The sequence below is a fragment of the Bos indicus genome, chromosome 6 (genome assembly GCF_029378745.1).
Source record: "Bos indicus isolate NIAB-ARS_2022 breed Sahiwal x Tharparkar chromosome 6, NIAB-ARS_B.indTharparkar_mat_pri_1.0, whole genome shotgun sequence".
Lineage (NCBI taxonomy): Eukaryota > Metazoa > Chordata > Mammalia > Artiodactyla > Bovidae > Bos > Bos indicus.
In genome coordinates this window covers 12,935,675-12,962,089 of record NC_091765.1, presented here as the reverse complement: position 1 = coordinate 12,962,089, position 26,415 = coordinate 12,935,675, and the positions used below count along the sequence as shown (strand labels likewise).

General features: G+C 41.4%; 1 long non-coding RNA gene and 1 pseudogene across 2 annotated transcripts in view; one reads left to right on the top strand and one right to left on the bottom strand.

Moving 5' to 3' along the window:
- Positions 1 to 26,415, top strand: part of LOC139183583 (uncharacterized) — an 87,445-nt gene that overhangs the window by 55,354 nt on the left and 5,676 nt on the right. The window lies entirely within an intron of this gene.
- LOC109559979 (popeye domain-containing protein 3 pseudogene) lies at positions 1,096 to 1,652 on the bottom strand (annotated as a pseudogene).

Genomic DNA, 26,415 nt, shown 5'->3' with positions numbered 1-26,415 from the left:
CTTCTAGTCTCATGGCATTCACATTCCTGGGACCAGTCCCAAGGCTTTACCTACCCTTGCAGGAAGATGGGAAATGTGGCCTCCAGCTGGGCAGCTGTTTCACAGTGATGATTCTAGGCCATGGAAGGGAAGCCCAAAATTTGTGATGATCAGGTTAAGTGTTTCCTGCTTGTTCCACCCATCTGGGCAGCCAGTATCCACATTCGAACTTCTTTCTAAACACAGAATAGCCCTACTCCCTCCCCAGGGAATTTTCAATCAAGGCATCCCCCACATCTTAGATCTCTGGATGAGGAATGTCTTCTTCACAAGTTTTTACGTTGTTCCTGTTGGTCTGGCAACATTTCAATTAAAAGCCACTCCCTGGCACCCATATCATGGTAGAGCGGGTACTGGTTAGCTAGGATAGTGAGAACTGAGACCTTGTGTCAGTGGGACTTAACTAAGCATTGTGGGCCACAGTTTTGTTGTCCGTTCCAGGAAGACTCTGACCTGGAAAGACGTGGGTGTAAATCAAGAAGTAATTTGATGGTTTGCTTTAGGAAATTCCCACAGATTTTTTGTTAAGATATAATGGTCTTGTCACCTGGGTAAATAGCTCAAATGTTGTAACATCTTACATATCAAGGATGTGCTTCGAGATCTGCCCTTTCACTGACATATACCTCTCCTAGACTGATCTAGCACCACTGTGCCTTGTCTCAAGTACTTCTTCACCTTGAATGACCTGCCCTAAACCAATTGATCCCAAACTTTGAAACCTATCAATATCCCACTTCTGACTTCTCCCTCCTGAGACACTCAAAACCTCCATTGAGGTAATCGTCTTTTTTTAACAGAAAAAAAATTGTAACATTTATTCACAATGCACAAGTTAAGATGAATAAAACAGCTGGCACTGGCATCTTTCTTCTGAGTTGGATTTATAAAAATATTAGTGATATATAAATATAAAAATATAATATAAAAAATATATAAAATATAAAAAAAATATAAAAATATAAAAATATAAAAATCAATTTGCTGTATTTTGCTGTTTCATTTGGGGAATGATGAAGAGAGTCTTTTATAATTATAAAGCTTGAAGCTTTGATGTCATTTATCACAGTATCATCTGGAATTCTGAAAATGTACTGTCTGGGACAACTTGGACATTTCTGGACTTGACATTTGAAAGAAGTTGGGTAACCAAATATCATATTGGTATCTTTTTCGTATGTATATATCCTGTCATTCAAGAAATGGAGTTTATCTGCAATGTCACTGCCAAATAAAACCAAAAACAGTCTGGAGGTATAACGATGCTGAGCCAAGAGCAAGTATGATTCCTTTTTCCTCCAAGACACATACCAACCATAGGTTTCTGCTGTGAGGGTTACCTGAAGAGTGCCTTCCTCTGGGTTTCAGTAGTCCCATTCAGGAAAATCCAGGAACTTCCTGAGACAAGCAGGGAGTTTGTCATTGGAAGTTTTCCTGTGCATGGCCTAACACTGCTCCTTTTCCAGAGTAACCACTTCTGAGCTCATAGCAATAGTTCTGAAGTCAGGCAAAGAGGTCCCCAGAGGCTGGAAGAGGAAGTACAGATAAAATACTGGTGCCGACTGGGTGTGTTCACCCATTAGGTTCTTCCGTAAACTTGGATTTTCTTCCATGGCTGTAATACCATCTGGTTCACTTTTCAGTCAATAGTAAATGATACTGAAGCAAGTAATTAAGTCCTTTGCTTTCCCATCATCAGAATTAAGTCCTCACCAAACCAGGGAAAGCCCAGACGCTAGAGCTGGGGTGATCAAGGGTTTGGAGTGTATAGATCTTGAAAAACTAAGAGTCCCATGCTAGCGTCCTTAAGTTCATCTGGGCCTCTCATCTAGCCCACAGATATGTTGTGGTTGCCTGGCCTTTCCTGGCCCCATGTGGAGCTCCGGCCTCACGCACACCACACCTAAGTTTCCCAGCTAAGAGTGCAATGCACCGGAGCAAGGTCCTGGACGCCCAGCCCCGGTGCTCGCCCTGCGCCCAGGTGTTCCGTGACTACAGCCAAATTCCGGCGTGGCAGGATGGCACCAGTGATGACCGCTTTTACTGCAATAAGATCTGAAAATTTTAGTTTTGTTTTAACAGACCTAAAAACACTGGGGCATTCAACGATTCAGAGGAAAAATGGGAGTCACACAGCAGTCCCTGCTCCCTGGCAGAGTTGAAATCATGCTGAGTTTGTGACATTGTGAAGTCCCTCTGTGCTGGCCAGGGGGTGGGTGGGAGGTGAGGGAAGTGTCTCTTGATTGAATATGGAACCAGCTCTCTGGAAGCAATTCTACTGGTGGAAATAGCCATGATGGAGTGAATGTTGGAGAATGTCCTTTGCCTCTGTTCAGCTTGCTGTTTGTGTAAATTTGGGGGTTTGAGGATAATGCTTAAAACATTCAGCAGGATTTTTTTTCATGGGCACTGAACTATTATTTTTTTTAATTTTTATTTTATATCGGAGAATAGTTGATTTACGTAATGATAGTTTCAGATGTATACATAGTGATTCAGCTATGTGTATACATAAGCAAGTCGCCTATAGACAAACGAGGTCCATTCCAAGAGTGTGTTTGTAAGTCCAGTTTGTTCATAAGTCCAACAAAATTTGCCTGAGTACCAAACTTCTACAGATAATGCCAGAAACATGAACTAACTTAAGTGATTGGACTTTGTGAATGCGCTTTTATGTCTTAGAAAGTTTATCGCTTGAAGGTTCATATATGGATAACTTACTGTATCTATTCTTTTTAAGATTCTTTTCCCTATAGGTTATTACAGAGTTTTGAGTAGAGTTCCCTGTGTTATACAGTAGGTTTTTGCTAATTATCTATTTTATATATCAGTTCAGTTCAGTTCAGTCACTCAGTCGTGTCCAACTCTTTGCGATCCCATGAATCGCAGTACGCCAGGCCTCCACCATCTCCCGGAGTTGACTCAGACTCACGTCCGTCGAGTCAGTGATGCCATCCAGCCATCTCATCCTCTGTTGTCCCCTTCTCCTACCACCCCTAATCCTTCCCAGCATCAGAGTCCTTTCCAATGAGTCAACTCTTCACATGAGGTGGCCAAAGTACTGGAGTTTCAGCTTTAGCATCAGTCCTTGCAAAGAACACCCAGGGCTGATCTCCTTCAGAATGGACTGGTTGGATCTCCTTGCAGTCCAAGGGACTCTCAGGAGTCTTCTCCAACACCACAGTTCAAAAGCATCAATTCTTCAGTGCTCAGCCTTCTTCACAGTCCAACTCTCACATCCATACATGACCACTGGAAAAACCATATATAGTTGTGTGTATATGTTAATCCCAACCTCCTAATTTATCCCTCCCCTGTACCTTTCCCTTTTGATAACCTTAAGTTTGTTTTCTAAGTCTGTGAATCTGTTTTGTAAATAAATTCATTTGTATCATTTTTTTTTTAGATTCTACATGTAAGTGATATCTAGTGATACTTGTTTTTCTCTGTCTGACTTCACTAGAAGAATAATCTCTAGGTCCACAAATGGCTTTATTTCATTCTTTTTTACGTGTGAGTAATAGTCTGTTGTGTATGTACCGCATCTGTATCCATCCCTTTATCAAAGGACATCTAGGCCGCTTCCATGTCTTGGCTACTATGAATAGTGGTCCTGTGAACACTGGGGTGCATGCATCTTTTCAGATTCTGGTTTTATCTTGTTATATGCCCAGGAGTGGGATTGCTGGATCATATGGTAGGCCTATTTTTAGTTTTTTAAGGAAACTCCATACAGTTCTCTATAGTGACTGTACCATAAACAACATTTTAATTCAGCATTCTGGGTTCTTTGACAGTATAACTTCCTCCCACCATAACTTAAAGTAGCTTCCTGTTCCAGGCAGTTTCATAGATGAGAACGTACGTCTAAACATTTATCCCAGACCTCATTCTCTGGTATGCTTTATTTCCTAGCTTTCTTGCCCCACATCTTTCTCTTAACTTAATGATGACTATCTTAAATCTATCTTAACAGGCTTAGATGGAAAGGAAATGTCCTTTATTCTGATTTTTGTTCCAGAACTAACTCATGTTGTTTAACTGAAAACATAAAGAACCTCTACTGTTCAAAACCTTTTCAGTTGCCTATTAGTGTTTGAGTTCTAGAATTAGGCAGACTTTACAATTGTGAGAAAACCTGGATAGCTGCATTCTCTGTATTTCCTTTCATGTTTGCTTGCAAACTGGTCAGTTCTTGCCTGAGTCCATCTTTCTTCCAACAGTGTGCTAAAAACAGCCAGTAATGAGCTATCACAACATTCTAATTTAGAGCTGCAAGTTTGGCAGGTACTTAGTTATTGGCAGCCAAGTTTCTTTCCAAATCAGTTGCCACTGCATAAATAGCTCTCCATCTTTCCAATTTCCTCCATCAATTTCTGCCATCCCCTGAATGATGGCGTTTGTTGCAGGATTCTGTTAGAAGAGCACTCTAGTTGCAGGACCAATTTTTAGGGTGAAAATAAATGTCTCAAAATAAGTGATCTGAAAAACACAAGTGTGTTTCCTGCTCCTCACACAGACCTATGTGAGTGTTCTGTGTCAACAAGTCACCTTTCATGTGGAGAATTGAGGACCTCCATTCATACTGTGGGGCTTCCCAGGTGGCTCAGTGATAAGCAATCCACCTGTCAACGCAGGAGTTGCAGGAGTTGCAGGAGCTGTGGGTTTGATCAATGGGTCGGGAAGATCCTCTGGAGAAGGAAATGGTCACCCACTCAGCATTCTTGCCTGGAGAATCTTACGGACGGAAGAGCTTGATGGGCTACAGTGCATAACATTGCAAAGAGGCAAACGGGACCAAAGCGACCGAGCGCACATACTGTGGCCCTGCGCCTGCTGCCCGCCCGCCACCTGGAGCCTCAGGATTCTCACTCAGCAGAGGACGGGACGAGTGCAGAGTGCACACCTGGAGTTTCAGGTCTTTGCCTTGGAAGTGACACACAGCGTTTCTGTTCACATTCTGTTGGCAAGGCGCAGTCACATGACCACTCCCGGCCTGAGAGGTGGGGAATGAGATGTGTAATCCCTCCTCAGGGTCAGGCAGCTGCTTTCCAGTGACGGCATTGTACTTAGGAAGGAGAACAATTTGTAGTGGTGAGTTGGTCATCTACCATATTCTCCCTTTTAGGGCACATTTCTTTCTGATCTGGATACCAGAATCCTAATTTTCTGTTACTGTTCAGTCACTAAGTTGTGTCCGGCTCTTTGTGACCTTGTAGACTGTAGTACTCCAGGCTCCCCAGTCCTCCACTATCAGCCGGAGTTAGTTCATATTCATGTCCACTGAGTTGATGATGCCTTCCAACCATCTCATCCTCTGTTGTCCCCTTCTCCTCCTGCCCTCAATCTTTCCCAGCATCAGGGTCTTTTCCAGTGAGTGGGCTCTTTGCATCAGATGGCCAAAGTATTGTAGCTTCAGCATCAGTCCATCTAAGGAATGTTCAGGGTTGACTTCCTTTAGGACTGACTGGTTTAATCTCCTTGCTATCCAAGGGACTTTCAAGAGTCTTCTCCAGAACTGTAGTCAAAAGCATCAGTTCTGTGGTGTTTAGCCTTCTTAATGCTCCAGCTCTCACATCTGTACATGACTACTGTACAAACCATAGCTTTGACTATATGGACCTTTGTTGGCAAAGTGATGTCTCTGCTTTTTAATATGCTGTCTAGGTGTGTCATAGCTTTCCTTCCAAGGAGCAAGCATCTTTTAATTTCATGGCTGCAGTTACAGTCTGCAGTGATTTTGGAGCCCAAGAAAATAAAAATATGTCACTACTTTAATTTTTTCCCCTTCTATTTTCCATGATTTGATAGGACAAGATGCTATTATCTTCATTTTTTTGAATGTTGAGTTTCAAGCCAGCTTTTTTACTCTCCCCTTTCATCCTCATCAAAAGGATTTTTAGTTCCTCTTCACTTTTCTGCCATTAGGGTAGTATCATCTACATTTCTGAGGTTGTTGATGTTTCTCCTGGCAATCTCGATTCCAGCATGTGATTCATCCAGCCTGGCATATTGCATGATATACTCTGCATTAACGTTAAATAAGCAGGGTGACAGTATACAGCCTGCCATACTTCTTTCCAATTTTGAACCATTCATTTGTGCCGTGTCCAGTTTTAATTGTTGCTTCATGACCCACATACAGGTTTCTCAGATGGCAAGAAAGGTGGTCTGATTTTCCAATCTATTGAAGAATTTTCTACAGTTTGTTGCAGTCCACACAGTCAAAGGCTTTAGCACATTCAATGAAGCAGAAAAGGTGTTTTTCTGAAATTCCCTTGCTTTTTCTGTGATACCGTGAATGTTAGCAATTTCATCTGGTTCCTCTGCTTTTTTGAAACCCAGCTTATATATCTTGAAGTTCTCAGTTCACATACTGCTGAAGCCTATATTGAATATTTTGAGCATTACTTTGTTAGTATGTGAAATGAGTGCAATTGTGTGGTAGTTTGAACATTCTTTGACCTTGCCCTTTGTGATTGGAACGAAAACTAACCTCTTCCAGTCCTGTGGCCACTGCTGAATTTTCCAAATTTTCTGGCATATAGACTGCAGCACTTTAACAGCATCATCTTTTAGGATTTGAAATAGCTCAGCTGGAATTCCACCACCTCCATTAGCTTTGTTCATAGTAATGCTTCCTAAGGCCCACTTGACTTCACATTCCAGGATGTCAAGCTCTAGGTGAGTTACCACACCTTCGTAATTATCTGGGTCATTAAGACCTTTTTTGTATAGTTCTTCTGTGCATTCTTGCCACCTCTTCTTAATCTCTTCTGCTTCCATTATTCCTTACCATTTCTATCCTTTATCAGGGTTAATTTCCTTTAGGATTGAGTGGTTTGATCTTCTTGCTGTCCAAGGGACTCTCAAGAGCCTTCTCCAGCTCCAAAATTAGAAAGCATCAATTCTTTAGCACTCAGCCTTCTTTATGGTCCAATTCTCACATCCCTACGTGACTACTGCTATTCTCTGGAACTCTGCTTTCAGTTGGGTATATCTTTCTCTTTCTCTTTTGCCTTTCACTTCTCTTCTTTTCTCAGATATTTGTAAAGCTTCCTCAGGCAACTACTTTGCCTGCTTGCATTTCTTTTTCTTGAGGATGGGTTTGGTCACTGTTTTCTGTACAATATTGTGAATCTCTGTCCATAGTTCTTCAGACATTCTGTCTACCAGATCTTATCCCTTAAATCTATTTGTTACCTCCACTGTATAATCATAAGGGATTTGATTTAAGTCGTACCTGAATGACCTAGTGGTTTTCCCTACTTTCTTCAATTTAAGCCTGTATTTTTTAATAAGGAATTCAATCTGAGCCACAATCAGTTCCAGGTCCCGTTTTTGCTGGCCGTATAGAGCTTCTTCATCTTTGGTTGCAAAGAATATAATCAATATAATTTCAGTATTGACCATTTGGTCATTTCCATGTGTAGAGATGTCTCTTGCTGCTGGAAAAGGGTGCTTGCTATGACCAGGGTGTACTCTCCATAAAAGTGTTAACCTTTTCCCTCCTTCATTTTGTACTCCGGGGCCAAACTTGCTGTTGGTCCAGGTATCTCTTGACTTCTACTTTTACCCCCAAACCCCATATGATGAAACTGCTAAGTTACTACAGTCGTGTCCGACTCTGTGCGACCCCATAGACGGCAGCCCACCAGGCTCCCCCGTCCCTGGGATTCTCCAGGCAAGAACACTGGAGTGGGTTGCCATTTCCTTCTCCAATGTGTGAAAGTGAAAAGTGAAAGGGAAGTCGCTCAGTCCTGTCCGACTCTTAGTGACCCCATGGACTCCAGCCTACTGGGCTCCTCTGTCCATGGGATTTTCCAGGCAAGAGTACTGGAGTAAGGTACCATTGCCTTCTCCACATATGATGAAAAGGACATCTTTTTTGGTGTTAATTCTGGAAGGTGTTGTAGGTCTTCATAGAACTGGTCAACTTCAGCATCAGTGGTTGGGGCATAGAGTTGGATTACTGTGATGTTGAATGGTTTGCCTTGGAAATGAAATGAGATCTTCCTGTCATTTTTCAGATTGTACCCAAGTACTGCATTTTAGACTCTTTTGTTGACTTGAGAGCTACTCCATTTCTTATAAGGGATTCTTGCCCACAGTAGTAGATATAATAGTCATCTGAATTTAATTTGCCCTTTCCCGTCCATTTTAGTTCACCAGTTCTTAAGATGTCAGTGTTCATTATTGTTATCTCCTGATTGACCATGTCCAATTTACCTTGATTCATGGCCCTGACTTTCCAGGTTCCTATGCAGTGCTGTTCTTTACAGCATCAGACTTGACTTTTGCCACCAGACACACACACAGCACAGTTGTTTCTGCTTTGACCCAGCCGCTTCAATTCTTTCTGGAACTATTTGTAATTGCTCTCTGCTCTTCCCCAGTAGCATATTGGCCACCTTCAAGAGACCTTGGGGGGCTCATCTTCCAGTGCTGTATCTTTTTGCCCTTTCATACTGCTCATGGAGTTCTCACTGAAAGAACACTGGAGTGGTTTGCCATTCCCTCCTCTAGTGGATCACGTTTTGTTGGAACTCTTTACAATGACCCATCCATCTTGGGTGGCCCTGCACAGCATGGCTCATAGCTTCATCGAGTTATGCAAGCCCCTCTGCCATGGCAAGGCTGTGATCCATGAAGGGGGTAACTTTCTATGGCTGCAAATAATAAATATCCAGTTAATTCATTGTTTTTTCCTCCATATGTACTGTTATCACCAGGGCTCAGGAGTTTCCATCATTCACCTGGGGGAACTGCCTTAAATTCCTAGTTGTATGAGTTTCCTACTGCATCTGTAAGAAACTCCCACCAACGTAGTGGCTTAAAGCAGCTCATATTTATTTTCTTACAATTATGAGAGTCAGAATTCTCCTTGGACTGAAATCAGTGTGTACCTTCTGAGGCTCTCTGACAGTATCTGCTTGCTTGCCTTTCTCAGCTCTTAGAGACCACTTGTGTTCCTTGCCTCCTATACCTTCCCCCATTTTCAAAGCCAGAAGTATAGGGTCTTCAAGTCTGTCCCTCTCTCTGATAGCTGGTTCTGTAATCACATCTTCGTTAATTTTTCTGCCTGTGTTTCTCCCTTTTTAAGGACTCTTGTGACTATCCTAGGTCCACCCAGGTAATCCAGGGTTACCTCCCCATCTCAAGATCCTTAATTTATTCACATCTGTCTCTTTTTTGCCATATAAGATAACATATTCCCAGGTCCTAGGGATTAGGACATGGGCATGTTTAGATGGTTATTATTTTGCCTACCCCAGAATCCACATCTCTCATCTTGACCCACTTCAGTATATGCTCCACATTGTACCAGAGTGATCTCTCTAAAATACAGAACTAGCCAAATCATTCCTTTTTCTTTTTTTTTAAGTAGTACATTTTATTACTAGACTGGTGAATTTTAGAAAATGACTTCTCAAAGCAAACCTAATGTGAAGAGTCAAACAAGGTCACACCAGTTGGAGAAAATGTATATAGGATATAGAAGCAGAAGCATTTTTAATTTCTCAGTTTACTTCATTGTGTCCTATATACACATGATTCAAAATTATTTATATGAAGTATAATCGATATGAATAATTATATTAGTGTCAGATAAACAGCAAGGCAATTTGATATTTGTATGTATTACAAAATGATCACCATAATATCTATTTAACATCCATCATCATATGCAGTTATAATTTTTTTTCCTCATAATGAGGACTTTTAAGACTATTCTTTTAGCAGCTCTCAAATATGCTGCTGCTGCTGCTGTCACTTCAGTCGTGTCCGACTCTGTGCGACCCCATAGACGGCAGCCCTCCAGGCTCCCCCGTCCCTGGGATTCTCCAGGCAAGAACACTGGAGTGGGTTGCCATTTCCTTCTCCAATGCATGAAAGTGAAAAGTGAAAGTGAAGTCGCTCAGTTATGTCCGACTTTTCGAGACCCCATGGACTGCAGCCCACCAGGCTCCTCCGTCCATGGGATTTTCCAGGCAAGAGTACTGGAGTGGGGTGCCATTGCCTTCTCCGCTCAAATATGCAGTTCTGTTTTGTTAACTATGGACACCATGCTGTATATTACATCCCCATGGCTTATTTTACTTCTAATTGGAGGATAATTGCTTTACAATATTGTATTGGCCTCTGCCACACAATAACATGAATCAGCCATGAGTATATTATGTCCCCTCCCTCTCGAACCTTCCCCCCACTCCACCTTGCCCCTCTACGTTGTCACAGAGTACTGTGTTGAGCTCCCTGTGCTGTACAGCGCATTCCCATTAGCCATCTATTTCACATGTGGTAGTATATATGTTTCAATGCTCCTCTCTCAACTTGTCCCACCCTCTTCTTCCCACGCTGTGTCCAAAGTCTGTTCTCTGTGTCTGTGTCTCTATCCCTGCTCTGCAGATGGGTTCATCGGTACCATTTTTCTCAATTCCATACATACGTGTTAATATATGATATTCTGTCTTTCTGATTTACTTCACTCGTATAACAGGCTCTGGTTCATCCATCTCACGAGAATTGACTCAAATGACTGAGTAGTAGTCCCTTGTATATATGTACTACAGCTTCTGTATCCATTCATCCGTCGATGGACATCGAGGTTGCGTCCGTGTCCTAGTGATTGTAAATAGTGCTGGGTACGTGTGTCTTTTTCAATCATGGTTTTCTCAGAGCATATGCCCAGTAGTGGGATTACTGGGTTATATTTATTCCCAGTTTTTAAAAGAATCTCCATACTGTTCTCCATAGGGGCTGTATCAATTTGCATTCCCTCCAACAGTGCAAGAGGGTTCCCTTTTCTCCACACCCTCTCCGGCGTTTATTGCTTGTAGGTTGTTTTTGATAATGGCCATTCTAACTGGTGTGAGGTAGTACCTCATTGTAGCTTTGATTTGCATTTCTCTAATGATGAGCAATGTTGAGCATCTTTTCATGTGTTTCTTGGCCATCTGTCTGTCTTTTTTGGAAGAATGTCTGTTTAGGTCTTCTGCCCACTTTTTATTGGGTTGGTTGTTTTTCTGGTATTGTGCTGCATGAGCTGTTTGTATATTTTGAAAATCCTTTGCCAGTTGTTTCATTTGCTATTATTCTCTCCCATTCTGAGAGTTGTCTTTTCATCTTGTTTATAGTTTCCTTTGCTGTGCCAAACCTTTTAAGTTTAATTAGGTCCCACTTGTTTGTTTTTGTTTTATTTCCATTACTCTAGGAGGTGGGTCAAAGAGGATATTGCTGTGATTTATGTCAGTGTTTTGCCCATGTTTTCCTCTAAATGTTTTATACTTTCTGGACTTACATTGAAGTCTTTAGTCCATTTTGAGTTTATTTTTGTGCATGATGCTAAGTGCTCTAATGTCATTCTTTTACATGTGGCTGTCCAGTTGCCCCAGCACCACCTACTGAAGAGGCTGTCTTTCCTCCCTTGTGTGTTCTTGCCTCGTTTGTCATAGATCAGGTGCCCATAGACGTGTGGGTTTATCTCCGGGCTTTCTGTCTTGCTCCATTGATCTATATGTCTGTTTTTGTACTGGTACCATACTGTCTTGATTACTGTATCCATGACTTATTTTATGACTTGAAGTTTGCACCTTTTGATTCTCACCCATTTCTCCTACCACCTCCCTCCACCTTCATCCAATCCGTTATTTGTATCTATGAGCTCAGTTTTTTTTTTTTTTTTAAGATTCTACATATAATCATTAGCAGGATGCCCTCAAGGTCCATCCTGTTACAAATGGCAAGATTTCCTCTCTTTTTTATGTCTGATAAACATTGTGTATATATACACCATGCTTTCTTTACCCATTTATCCTTTGATGGGCGTTTTGTTGCTTCCTTATACTGACTAGTGTGAATAGAGCTGCCATGAAAATGGGAATGTAACTATCTTTTTGAGTTCGTGTTTCTGTTTCCCCTGGGTAAATGCCCCGAAGTGAAATGACTAGGTCATATGTTCTATTTTTAATTTTTTGAGGAATCTCCGTACTGTTTTCCATGATTGCACCAATTTACATTCCCACCAGCAGTGTACAAGAGTTCTCTTTTCTCTCCATTCTTAATGCCTATTATTTCTTGTCTTTTTGATAATAGCCATTGTAACACGTCTGAAGTGATACCCCATTTTGGTTTTGATATGTGTTTCATTGATTAGTAATCTTGAGCATCTATTCATGTATATCTGTTTGCCATCTGTATGTCTTCTTTGGAGACATATGTTTAGAACTTCCACTAACTTTTTTTAACTGGATTGTTTGTTTTTTGTTATTGTGTTATATGAGTTCTTTATAGATTTTGGATATTAAGCCCTTATCAGGTAGACGATTTGCAGCTATTGTCTTGCATTTGGTAGGTTGCCTTTTCATTTTCTTTGATTTCCTTCGCTCTGAAGTTGATATAGTCCCACCTGTTCCTTTTGCTTTTGTTCCCTTTGCTTTTGATGTCAAATCCAAAAATCCTTGCCAATGCCAACGTCAGGGAGCTTATCACCTGTTTTCTTCTTAGGAGTTTTTATGGTTTCAGGCCTTAAGTGTTTAATTCATTTTGAGTTAATTTTTGTGTTTGGTGTAAGATAGTGGCCTATTTCTGGAGAAGGCAATGGCACCCCACTCCAGTACTTTGCCTGGAAAATCCCATGGATGGAGGAGCCTGGTGGGCTGCAGTCCATGGGGTCGCTAAGAGTCAGACACGACTGAGTGACTTCACGTTCACTTTTCACTTTCATGCATTGGAGAAGGAAATGGCAACCCACTCCAGTGTTCTTGCCTGGAGAATCCCAGGGATGGGGGAGCCTGGTGGCTACCGTCTATGGGGTCGCACAGAGTCAGACACGACTGAAATGACTTAGCTTAGCAATGGCCTATTTCATTCTTTGGCATGTGTCTGTCTGGTTTTCTAACACCATTTATTGATGAGATTGTCCTTTTGCCATTATGTATTTTTGGCTCGTTTGTCATAAATTAATTGATCATATAGTTTGGGTTTATTTCTGGGCTGTCTTCTGTTCAGTGAATTTATGTATCTGTTTTTATGCCAGTACCATAGTGTTCTGATTACCATAGCTTTGAATATAATTTGAAATAAGGAAGCATGATGCTTCCAACTTCGCTTCTTTCTCAAGTTTGCTTTGGTCATTCAGAATCTTTATAGTTCCATACCAATTTAAGGATTTTTGTGGAAAATGCTATTGGAATTTTGATAGAGATTACATTGAATCTGTAGATTGCTTTGGGTAGTGTGGACTTTTCAGCAATATTCTTCCACTTCTTGAGTACGGAATATCTTTCCATTTATTTATGTTTTCAGTTTCTTTCATCAATATCTTAGTTTTCAGCATACAGATCTTTTTCTTTCCTGGTTAAATTTACTCCTGAGTATTTTCTCCTAATACAGCTGTAAATGGGGTTGTGTTTTTAATTTTTCGTCTCATCATTTTTGGTGTATAAAAACACAACAGATTTTTGTATATTGATTTTGTATTCTGAAATGTTATTGAATTTGTTGATTAATTCTAACAGTTTTTTTGTTGGCATCTTTTGGGTTTTCTGTATGTAAAATATCATGTTGTCTGCAAATAGTGACAGTTTCACTTCATTTTCAATTTGGATGACTTATTTTTCTTGCCTAATTGCTCTGGATAGGACTTTGAATACTATGTTGAATAGAAGTGGTGAGCATGGGCACCCTTGTATTTTTCCTGATGTTTAGGAAAAATACATACATACCATACCCATACATCATTGGATATGATGTTAGCTGTGGGCTTGCCATATATAAACTTTATTATGTTGAAGTACATTCCCTCTATATTCACTGTATTGAGAGTTTTTATCACAAATATATGTTGAATTTTGTTAAATGCTTTTTCTGATCTATTGAAAGGATTGTACAATTTCTATCCTTCATTATTTTAATGTGGTATGTCATGTTGATTGATTTTCTTATGTTAAACCTTCCTTGCATCCCTGGAATTAATCCCACTCAATTGTAATTTATGATCCTTTTAATGTATTATGGAATTTGATTGCTAGTATTTTGTTGAGGATTTTTTCATCTGTGTTCATTCATTGGGGATATTGGCCTGTATTTTTCTTTATTTGTAATGTCCTTGTCTGGTTTTGGCATCAGCCTGATGCTGGCCTCATAAAATGAGTTTGGAAGTGTTTCCTCCTCTTCTGTCTTTTAGAAGAATTTAAGAAGGATTGGTATTAATTCTTCCTTAAATGTTTGGTGGAATGCAGCAGTGCAACTATCTGGTCCTGGACATTTGTTTCTTGGGAGGTTCATCACAACTCCTTAATGTCTCTCTATCCATTATGTATAAGTAAGTTCCATTATTCTTACCATACATTACGATGCATGTTATTTGCCATCTGCTACTTTTAGTAGATTTACCTGCCAGAAGAAAATGCTAAACCATGAGTCTCTCTAGTATTATTCCCTGGTACTTTCCCTGCTCTTCTAATTTTTGCTTCAGCAACTCTAAACTTCACATAGATTTCTGAATGTATCCTGACATTTTCGTCTTTCACTGTTTCTCCATATGTTGTTCTATCTACCTGAAACTCTTCAGTTCTGCTAGAAAGCTTCTATTAATATTTCAGATTTTAACATATGTATCCACTCAACTGAAGTTTTAGATAATTGCCTTGCATAAGCCCGACTAAACCCAATTATTGATTTGCTCAATACCAGCACCCACGCAGATGAACATAACAGGAGAAAAACATTTCACTGTGCTGGCGTCTCATATTTTGTGACCGTAAACTCTAGTGTGCTCTCAGAACTTCCTGTCAATACAACCATACCTCCCTAGTGTGTGCCCTCTTCTTATCCTCCCTTCCCCAACAATATTTCCTACCTTCTGTTCCTCTCAAAATCTGATATCCCTTCTTCCATCCTCACACTAGACTGGGGATTTCGCTTCCTCTATAAATCGAAACGGTAGGAACAAGGCAAAGAGAATTTCCTGCTGCTCATCTAAAACCTACTTTCCTGTATGTAGTGAGTTACTGTTATCCAGTTTTCGTTCTGTTATGTAAAAGATCTGTCAGTGCTCCCATCTGAGTCAACCCTCCTTGTGGGCACTGAAACCTCTCCTTTCAATGACTTTGTTCCTGCCGTTTCTCTCCACCCCGAACTCCTGTGTCATACAACCTGCAGATTGAGAAGCTCGTGAGCCCTGAGCACAAGAAACATAAAGGAAATACACATCACATCCAGACTGATATGGTTATATTTTTAAAATCAAATTAGGGGAATTTTGGCAACAATCTCTTCAGTTCAGTTCAGTCTTTCAGTCATGTCCGAGTCTTGTGACCCCATGGACTGCAGCACGCCAGGCTTCCCTGTCCGTCACCAACTCCCGGAGCTTGCTCAGACTCGTGTCCATCGAGTCGGTGATGCCATCCAACCATCTCATCCTCTGTCACCCCTTTCTCCTCCTGCCTTCAGTCTTTCCCAGCATCAGGGTCTTTTCCAGTAAGTCAGTTCTTCGCATCATGTGGCCCAAAGTATTGCAGTTTCACCTTCAGCATCAGTCCTTCCAATGAATATTCAGGACTGATTTCCTCTGGGATTGACTGGTTGGATCTCCTTGCAGTCCAAGGGACTCTCGAGTCTTTTCCAACACCATAGTTCAAAAGCATCAATTTTTTGGCATTCACCTTTCTTTATAGTACAACTCTCATATCCATACATGACTACTAGAAAAACCATAGCTTTGACTAGGCAGACCTTTTTTGGCAGAGTAATGTCTCTGCTTTTTAATATGCTGTCTAGGTTGGTCATAGCTTTTCTTACAAGGCAGCTTGTGCTTCATCCAGCCTGGCATTTCACATAATGTACTCTGCATGTAAGTTAAATAAGCAAGGTGACAGTATATAGCCTTGATGTACTCCTCTCCCAATTTGGAACTAGTCTGTTGTTCCATGTATGGTTCTAACTGTTGCTTCTTGACCCGCATGCAGATTTCTCAGGAGGCAGGTCAGGTGGTCTGGTATTCCTGTCTCTTGAAGAATGTTCCATAGTTTGTTGTGATCCACAGAGTCAAAGGCTTTGGCATAGTCAATGAAGCAGAAGTAGATGTTTTTCTGGAACTCTCTTGCTTTTCCTATGATCCAGCAGATGTTGGCAATTTAATCTCTGGTTCCTCTGCCTTTTCTAAAGCCAGCTTGAACATCTGGAAGTTCACAGTTCATAGACTGTTGAAGTCTGGCTTGGAGAATTTTGAGTATTACTTTGCTAGTGTGTGAGATGAGTGCAATTGTGTGGTAGTTTGAACATTCTTTGGTATTGCCTTTCTTTGGGATTGGAAACAAAACTGACCTTTTCCAATCCTGTGGCCACTGCTGAGTTTTCCATATTTGCTGGCGTATTGAGTGTAGCACGTTCACAGCATCATCTTTTAGGATTTGAAATAGCTCAACTGGAATTCCATCACCTCCACTAGCTTTGTTCATAGTGATGCTTCCTAAGGCCGACTTGACTTTGCATTCTAAAATGTCTGGTTCTAGGTGAGTGATCACATCATCATGGTTATCTGGGTCATGAAGATCTTTTTTGTATAATTCTGTGTATTCTTGCCACCTCTTCTTAGTATCTTCTGCTTCTGTTAGGTCCATACCATTTCTGTATATCTCTTAAATAATCTCTTCAAATTTTTTTTTATTTCCTTCTATGGAAATAAATCTCTTTTTATGAAGATTTCAGTTACACATGTTTTAGGCTTCCTGAAGTTGCTCACAGCACATTAATCAACTGCTCATGATTTTTCCAGTTGGTAAAGAACCTACCTGCAATGCAGGAGACACTGGTTCAGTTCCTGGGTTGGGAAGATCCCCTGGAGAAGGGAAATGCTGCCCACTCCTGTATTCTGGCCTAAAGAATTCCATGGACTGTATAGTCAATGGAGTCACAAAGACTCAGACATGACTGAGCGACTTTCACTTTCAGTGTTTTTTAGTTTTTTCCTCTGCTTCATTTTGCATAGTTTGAACTACTTTGTCTTTGTTAATTCATTTATTTTGTAGTGTTTAATGTACTCACAATCCCATCCACTGTATTTCAATCCCAAACATAGTTGTTTTTGTATCTCGAAGTTCTTTTTGGAACTTTTCCTATATATATTTCCTAAATATTTCCACTTAACATGCTCAAATCTTTCTTTTCTTGAACATATGAAGTATAGTAACTGTTTTAATGCTCTTCTATACTCATTTTATCATTTTGTGCCCTTTCTCGATCTCATCATTTTTGTTGATTTTTCTCCATATCATGGTTTGTGTTTTCCTGCTTCTTTGCATGCCTGGTGATTTTTATCATATGCCAGACACAGTGAATTTTACCTTATGTATTGCTGGGTATTTTGTACTCCTATAGTTAAAATTTTTTTCTGTGACTCAGTTAAGTTACTTGGAAAGAGTTTGATTCTTTTTGAGGCTTGTTTCTAATGATCTGTTTGTTAGGTGGGATCAGAAAATCCTTTAGGCTAATTTTCTCCCACTACAGGGCCAAGTACACTTTTGATACTCTATTGACACCTGAGTACTCTAATTCACAGGTGAGTCCACAAGGACTTCTCACTCTGGCTATTGAAATACAAACTATTCCCAGCTCCGTGTGGCCCCTAATGATTAGCTTTTAGGAATTTTCTCCCAGCCTTGCTAATGCTTACTCAGCTGAAGACTCAAGGAGTATCCTCTGCAAATTTCCAGCACATTCACTCTACAGTCTCTTCTTGGAACTTGACCCCATGAACTGGACTTGCCTTGGCTACCCTGTTCTCCTGTTTTCTTCTCTCAACTTAAGGAGACTATTGAGTAATTCTTGGGCCCCCACTCCCGCTTTGTATTATGGTTGGAAACTCTCTAGGCACTGAACTTGGGTAATCATAGGACTTACTTTGTTTCTTCCTGTTTCTCAGAGATCACTTCCTGTGGCAACTAATACCCAATGTCTGAAAACCATGGTTTGTTTTTTAGCCATTTTGTCTGTTTTTAAAATTGTTTCAAGCTAGAAGGTAAATCTAGTCCCCAGACTACATCTTGGCATACTTAATTTTGAATGCTTGACTTTTTTTTTTTTAATATAAAGACGCATAACCATATCAAAGTATATATTGGCTTTTTGTTGGTGTTCAGTCACTTGGTTGTGTTCAACTCTTTGTGACCCCATGGATTGCAGCATGTCAGGCTTCCCTGTCCTTCACCACTTCTGGAGTTTGCTCAAACTTATGTCCATTGAGTCAGTGATGCCATCCATCCATCGCATCGTCTGTCGTCCCCTTCTCCTCCTGCCTTCAGTCTTTCCCAGCATCAGGGTCTTTTCCAATGAGTAAGTTCTTCGCATCAGGTGGCCAAAGTATTGGAGCTTCAGTTTCAGTAATAGTCCTTCCAGTGACTATTCAGGGCTGATTTCCTTTAGCATTAACTGGTTTGATCTCCTTTCTGTCCAGGGGACTCTCAAGGGTCTTCTCCAACATCACAGTTCAAAGGCATCGGTTGTTCAGTGCTCAGCCTAAAGTTCTCACACTGCTGTGAAAGTTCTAGGTCCCACAGTAGACTTCTCATCCTGGGGATCTGGCAAAGGGACTGAGTATCCCGAACAAATCTGACTTTGAAGGTCAGCAGGGTTTGACTACAGAACTTCCATAGGACTGGGGAAGCAGAGACTCTTGGAGGGCACAAACAAAACCCTGTGTTTACCAGGACCCAGGAGAAAGGATCAATGACCTCATAAGAGACTGAGCCAGACTTGCCTGTGTGTGCTTGAGAGTCTCTGTCAGAGGTGTGGGTGGACAGTGACCTACAGGGGCGGGGGCCTGTCAGGGGCCCTGACTGCAACAGTCCTGGGAGGCCCAACTTACTCGCATAAGTCCTTTTGAATGAGATTGCTCTTACTGTCATTACCCCTACCATAGTTTGGCCTCAGGCCAAACTACAGGGAGGGAACACAGCCCCACCCATCAGCAGAAAATTAAAGACTTACTGAGAATGGCCTTGCCCACCAGAACAAGACCCAGTTTTCCCCACAGCCAATCCTTCCCATCAGGAAGCTTACACAAGCCTCTTATCTTCATCCATCAGAGGGCAGACAGAATGAAAACCACAATCACAGCAAACTAACCAAACCAATCACTTGGACCACAGCCTTGCATAACTCAGTGAAATGATGAGCCATGCTGTGTAGGGCCACCCAAGATGGAGAGGTCTGACAAAACATGGTCCACTGGAGAAGGGAATGGCAAACCACTTCAGCATTCTTGCCTCGAGAACCCCATGCACAGTAAGAACAGTACTGGCTTTTTAAAAATTAGTAGATGTTTTGGTTGTGCTAGGTCTTCCTTGCTGTGCACGGGGCTTTCTCTAGTTGTGGTGGGCAGGGGCTGCTCTTGGCTGCAGCACATGGGGCTCTCACTGCGGTGGCTTCTCCTGCTGTGACCACGGGCTCTAGGTGCACTGGCTCAGTAGTTGTGGCTCGCAGACTCCAGAGCCTGGCTTCAGTAGTTGTGCATGGGCTTTGTTCTCCATGGTGTGTGGATCTTCCCAGACCAAGGATCAAACCCACGTCCCCTGAACTGGCAGGCAGATTCCCACCCGCTGTATGACCAGGGAAGCCCGATGCTTGACTTCTTTTCCATCTTCCTCTCATTCTCCACATATCATATTCCTCTAGTCAAGTTTTGTGTTTGGCTGCATTTTCTCCCTCCTTGATTCTATCCAGATATATTTTTCATCTGATCTTATTGATAAATGATGACCTGTACTTTTTCTCATCCAGAGAATTAATTAATTCTCTGTTTAGTATCTAATCACCGTTTGTGTTCATCACCATAAATGTATTGGGCGAGAGTGGATTCCAAATAGCTTTGTTTGTGAAGCCTTCATTTCTGATTAGTTACTACACACTTTTTTTCTGATTTTTAAAGACCCAAGAACATCTGTGGGATCCCCGAGACATTTTCAAGGATTGTATAAGGTTAAAACTATTTTCATAATACTATTAAAGTCTTAACTGTTCTATTTTCTCTTGATGGCAATAGAATTTTCTAAAGGCTGTGTGATATCTGGTGACATTGCTCTAAGGGCTAATGGATGGTGTGGTGGTGGTGGTTTAGTCACTATGTCGTGTCTGACTGTTGTGACCCCATGGCAGGCTCCTCCGTCCATGGGATTCTCCAGGCAAGAATACTGGAGTGGGTTGCCATTTCCTTCTCCAGGGGTTCTTCCTGACCCAGGGATCAAACCCAGGTCCTCCTGCATTGCAGGCAGACTCAGTGCATTTGCACTGAGACTTCAATTGGTATTTTCCTGCCTTCTGACTTGAATGGAAACATGATTTTTCTTAGGTCTCAAACTCCTTGGCTTTCAGAGTTGAACCAAACCATTGACTTTTCTGGGTCTCCATCTTGCAGATCGTGGGCCTTAATCAGTCTCCATAATTACGTAAGCTAATTTTTTGTAATAACTGTATATATGCATATATCCTATTGGTTCTATTTCTCTAGAAACTCCAATTAATAGAACAAAATTAACAAGAAGAAGTTTTAATGGATCATGGGTTCTTTTGAGTGTTTATGGTCACTTTCACCAATCTGTCATTCCCAGACTGATAATCTAGGCTGATTAATTCCATCAGGACTTCCTAGGCCTGTCTATGTGTACTTGCCAGCCTAATAATACTTAAAAGCAGCTAAATGGTATTAGAAAAATAAATGTGTCAATTTTAAAGGACAAGTGGAAGAGAAAAAAAAAACAAACAAACAGAAAACCCAAACAAGAACCTAAACAGCAAAGTCCATATGCAGGAATATATGGAGATGAATGTAATTAAGTGGAAAGAACAAGTATTTCAAAACTAAAACTATGACTAGTAAGAATGTTCTGGAATTTCCCACCTATGCAATACCTGTCCTTCCACTATGGTGACCAAGGAGCTTTAGATGATTCGAGAGTAGAACATACACTAGACAAGAAATGAGAAACCTGGATTTTAGATACAATTTTGCCACTGAGAGAGCTTGGATATATAATTTAATGTATTTGATTTTTGCCATATAAATTATAACTGCTTTGTGAGACTAAAATTAAATGGATGACTTTTTTCTCTGGTAATTTTCTAAGGAAATAATCAAGGATCTGTGCAAAAAGTTAGCTATGAGAAGTTCATTACTTACTGTTGATAGAGTAAAAATGAAAAGAAGCATACGTACAACAATAGAGAAATGGTTAAATAAGTGGGATACCATTTAGGTAAATAGTGTGAGGTCACTAAAAGTAATGTTTATAGAAGCATACTGAAATGAAATATATTGTATGCTAGTAAGTGAAATGTGTCAGTACATTTGGAAAACTCAGCAGTGGCCATTGGACTGGAAAAGGTCAGTTTTCATTCTAATCCTAAAGAAGGATAATGTGAAAGAATGTTCAAACTACCACACAGTTGCACTCATTTCACATTCTAGTAAGGTAATACTCAAAATCCTTCAAGCTAGGCTTCAGCAGTATGTGAACGGAGAACTCCCAGATGTACAAGCTGGCCTTAGAAAAGACAAAGGAACAGAGATCAAATTGCCAACATTTGTTGGATCGTAAAGAAAGCAAGGGAATTCCAGAAAAAAAATTTACTTCTGCTTCATTGACTATGCTAAAGCCTTTGACTGTGGATCACAACAAACTGTGGAAAATTCTTGAAGAGATGGGAATACCAGACCACTTTACCTGTCTCCTGAGAAAAAAGCTGGCTTAAAATTCACATTCAAAAAACTAAGATCATGGCATCTGGTCCTATCAGTTCAGTCCCTTAGTCGTGTCTGACTCTTTGTGACCCCGTGGACTGCAGCACACCAGGCTTCCCTGTCCATCACCAACTCCTGGAGCTTGCTCAAAATCGTGTCCATCCGGTCAGTAATGCCATCCAACCATCTCATCCTCTGTCATCCCCTTCTCCTGCCTTCAATCTTTCCCAGCACCAGGGTCTTTTCCAGTGAGTCAGTTCTATGCATCAGGTGGCCAAAGTATTGGAGCTTCAGCTTCAGCATCAGTCTTACCAATGAATATTCAGGACTGATTTCCTTTAGAATGGATCTCCTTGCAGTCCAAGGGGACTCTCGAGAGTCTTCTCCTACACCACAGTTCAAAAGCATCAATTCTTCGGTGCTCAGTTTTCTTTATAGTCCAACTCTCACATCCATACGTGACTACTGGAAAAACCATAACTTTGACTATACAGACGTTTGTTGGGAAAGTAATGTCTCTGCTTTTTAATATGCTGTCTAGGTAGGTCCTAGCTTTTCACCCAAGGAACAAACATCTTTTAATTGCATGACTGCAAGTTACCATCTGCAGTGATTTTGGAGCCCCAGAAAATAAAGTCTGTTACTGTTTCCATTGTTTCCCCATCTATTTGCCATAAACTGATGGAACCAGATGCCGTGATCTTGATTTTCTGAATGTTGAGCTTTAAGCCAAGCTTTTCACTCTCCTCTTTCACTTTCATCAGGAGGCTCTTTAGTTTTTCTTTGCTTTCTGTCATAAGGGTGGTGTCATCTGCATATCTGAGGTTATTTATATTTCTCCCGGCAATCTTGATTCCAGCTTGTGCTTCATCCAGCCCGGCATTTCTTATGACGTACTCTGCATATAAGTTAAATAAGCAGGGTGACTATATAGCCTTGATGTACTCCTTTCCCAATTTGAAACCAGTCTGTTGTTCCATGTCCAATTTTAACTGTTGCTGTTTGACCTACATATAGATTTCTCAGGAGGCAGGGCAGGTGGTCTGGTATTTCCATCTCTTTCAGAATATTCCAAAGTTTGTGTGATCCATACAGTAAAGGCTTTGGCATAGTCAATGAAGCAGAAGTAGATATTTTTCTGGAACTCTTGCTTTTTCGATGATCCAGCAGATGTTGGCAATTTGATCTCTGGTTCTTCTGTCTTTTCTAAATCCAGCTTGAACATCTGGAAGTTCACAGTTCACATGCCTGACTTGGAGAATTTTGAGCATTATTTTGCTAGCGTGTGAGATGAGTGCAATTGTGTGGTAGTTTGAGCATTCTTTGGCATTACCCTTCTTTGGGATTGGAAAGAAAACTGACCTTTTCCAGTCCTGTGGCCACTGCTGAGTTTTCCAAATTTGCTGGCATATTGAGCGCAGCACTTTCACAGCATCATCTTTTAGGATTTGAAATAGCTCAACTGGAATTCCATCACCTCCACTAGCTTTGTTCATAGTGATGCTTCCTAAGGCCCACTTGACTTTGCATTCCAGGATGTCTGGCTCTAGGTGAGTGATCACACTATCATGGTTATCTGGGTCATGAAGATCTTTTTTGTACAGTTCTTCTGTGTATTCTTGCCACCTCTTCTTAATATCTTCTGCTTCTGTTTTAGGTCGATACCGTTTCTGTCCTTTATTGAGCCCCTCTTTGCATGAAATGTTCCCTTGGTATGTCTAATTTTCCTGAAGAGATCTCTAGTCCTTCCCATTCCATTGTTTTCCTCTATTTCTTTGCACTGATCACTGAGAAAGGCTTTCTTGTCTCTCCTCGCTATTCTTTGGAACTCTGCATTCAAATGAGTATATCTTTCCTTTTCTCCTTTGCCTCTAGCTTCTTTTCTTTTCTCAGCTATTTGTAAGGCCTCTTCAGACAACCATTTTGCCTTTTTGCATTTATTTTTCTTGGGGATGATCTTGATCCCTGCCTCCTGAACAATGTCATGAACCTCCATCCATAGTTCTTCAGGCAGTCTATCAGATCTAATCCCTTGAATCTGTTTGTAACTTCCACTGTATATTCTTTAGGGGTAATAGAGCTCATCATGTTTCTAGTAAGCTGGGAGGGGAAAGAGGAAAGAAACCAAATCTGTTAAGAATGAGAGCGGCCATTGGTGATCATGAAGCAGCCAGCAAAGCATTTTCTTTTGTCAGTGAAAATAATAAACAGTCTTCTATTCTTATTATAAAGTGTTTTATTTGAGCCAAACTAAGGACTAGCCTAGAAGCCTGCTTTCCAGATTACTCTGAGAAAATGCTCTCAGCACTTTTTGAGAAGCAGTTTTCAGCAGTTTTGTATCTTGTCAAAACAAAGAACATTAAACATGTCAGTGTTACATCAGGGTTTCTCAAGGTTTCAAAAGAACAGTCCAGCATGTACATAGCAAGTCAGTCTGGGCTTGCACCTGGGAAGAGAGTTATTATCCCCAAAGGAAGGCTGGCATTGGCATTCCAGAAAGAGGCATTTAATCTTTAAACGTGCACAATCTTTGTTTCTTGTCAGTGTTTTTTTGTTTAATAATTAAAACAGATGTACAATGCAAGTTTGATAGGCCACAAACAGGAACTTTAGTTAGCATTGAATTCAAGTTAAAGTGTTAGTTGCTAAGTCATGTCTGACTCTCTGCAACTCCATGAACTGTAGCCCGCCAGTCTCCTCTGTCCATGGAATTCTCCAGGAAAGAATACTGGAACGGGTAGCTGTTCTCTTTTCCAGGGGATCTTTCCGACCCAGGGCTCAATGTCTCCCGCATTGCAGGCGGATTCTTTACCCACTGAGCCATCAAGGACCCTGAAAAGGACCCTGATTTCTGTGCTGTCAAAAACCCTTGTATAACTTACAATTGGCTTTCCCCATAAACTTGGTTCTTCTATATCTGTAGTTCTGAATCTGTGGATTCAAGCAGTGGGTATCCTATAGTGATGTAGTATTTACTTAAAAAAATATATCTGTTGTAGCAGACCCATGCCCTTCAAACCTTGTTCAGGGGGCAGCTGTCCAAGGTGAGAATGCTTCTCCAGCCTCAAGGTTGAAACCCTGGGGATGGCTCTTAGGGGAGGAGTAACAGATTGGGTGGTGAAAGACCTCTTTCCTGACGTCTCCCAAAAGTAAGATGTGTTCACTTGCGTGAATTTTAAGGAGTCTGGTGGCCTTAGCATGAGCTGGAGAGCAGGGGAGCAGATAAAGAACGAGGCAGAAGCCCACAGTGGCAATTTCCCAGCAAGGGGCCCTCTCCGGGACAGGTTTATCACTGAGCCGTGACAGAGTGTTTCCTTCTGTGCTTTTCTCCTGCCTGTAAGGACATTTTGTCTTTTTTTGTCTTTCCCACTCATCACGTCTAATTGCCAGTGCAGTGCCTACTGGCCATCCCAAAGGCTTCATTTCCCTCTCACTTCATGTCTGTAAGCTTTGTTGTTTGGCCACTAAGTCATGTCCGACTCTTTTGGGAGCCTATAGACTGTAGCCCGCCCAGCTCCTCTGTTCATGGGGTTTTTCAGGCAAGAAGAATATTGGAGGGGGTCACCATTTCCTTCTCCAGGGGATCTTCCCAACCCAGGGATCAAACTCATGTCTCCTGCATTGGCAGGCCGGTCCTTTATCACCGAGTCACTGGGGAAGACTGTCTGTAAGCTCATGCCTATGTGTATTCAGTGTTTCCTCTTTCAGCAGAGTGGTCTCAAGGTGGATGAGCTAGTTTTCTTCCAAACTGAACGAGAGGAAGGTAGGAGATGGGGTTGATTATCACTTTTCAAATTGGTCCTCTTAGCCCTGTGCCCTGGAGGGAATGCCTCCCTCATAGTTTGAGTAATAGGGAATCGAATTCTTTTGGTTAGGGGTGAAAAAGGTCCTGAAAATATTCAAAGAGCAAATATGAGTGGAAGGTCAAGTCTGAGGAATTGAGGCTTTTGGAAGAAGGACTGTGGTGACTCCCCAGGCCCATCTTTAGTGGAAGATGCCTCCGAGTCCCCTGGATTTGTGACAGTGATACAAAACAGGGCACTGTACACATAACACCGCGTGGCCACGCACCAGTCAGCTGAGCGCTGCTTCCCACACAACAGCAAGTTGTTGCTTCAGCCCCTGCAGGAACAGGGTCTGGAGACGAACCGTCTGTCCTTTTGTTCGCTTTGTGAGCGGAATCTCGTGGGTGGATGGTGGATGAGATCTCTAGCGTTCACTTAGCTGTTACACTCCCCTGGCACCACACCCCACTTTCCTACTTTATTTAAAGTAATAAAAGAGAAAAGCAGAACTGAAGAAAACTGATTACTAAATGTGGTTTCAGGCACAGAGTGCCTTTTACTTCCTTTTTTTTTTTTTTTTTTTAAAGCTTTTCATTGAAGTTAGGGCAGGGCAAAGGGGCATCTGGAAGGGGAGGATGCAATCCTGGCTTAATGGGCCCTTTGTGGGACTGGAGTTTTTGGAAGAACTTCAAGTGGAATGAAATGACTAAACTTTTCCGGTTCCAAGGAGTTTTGTTGTGTGGGGTGGGGGGAGGGGGAGGGAGGGGAGAAATCCCCAGCATGGAACTCACTGGCACATTAGGAACACAGTGCGAGAGAGAACACAAAATACATTTGTGGGTGCGATGCAGA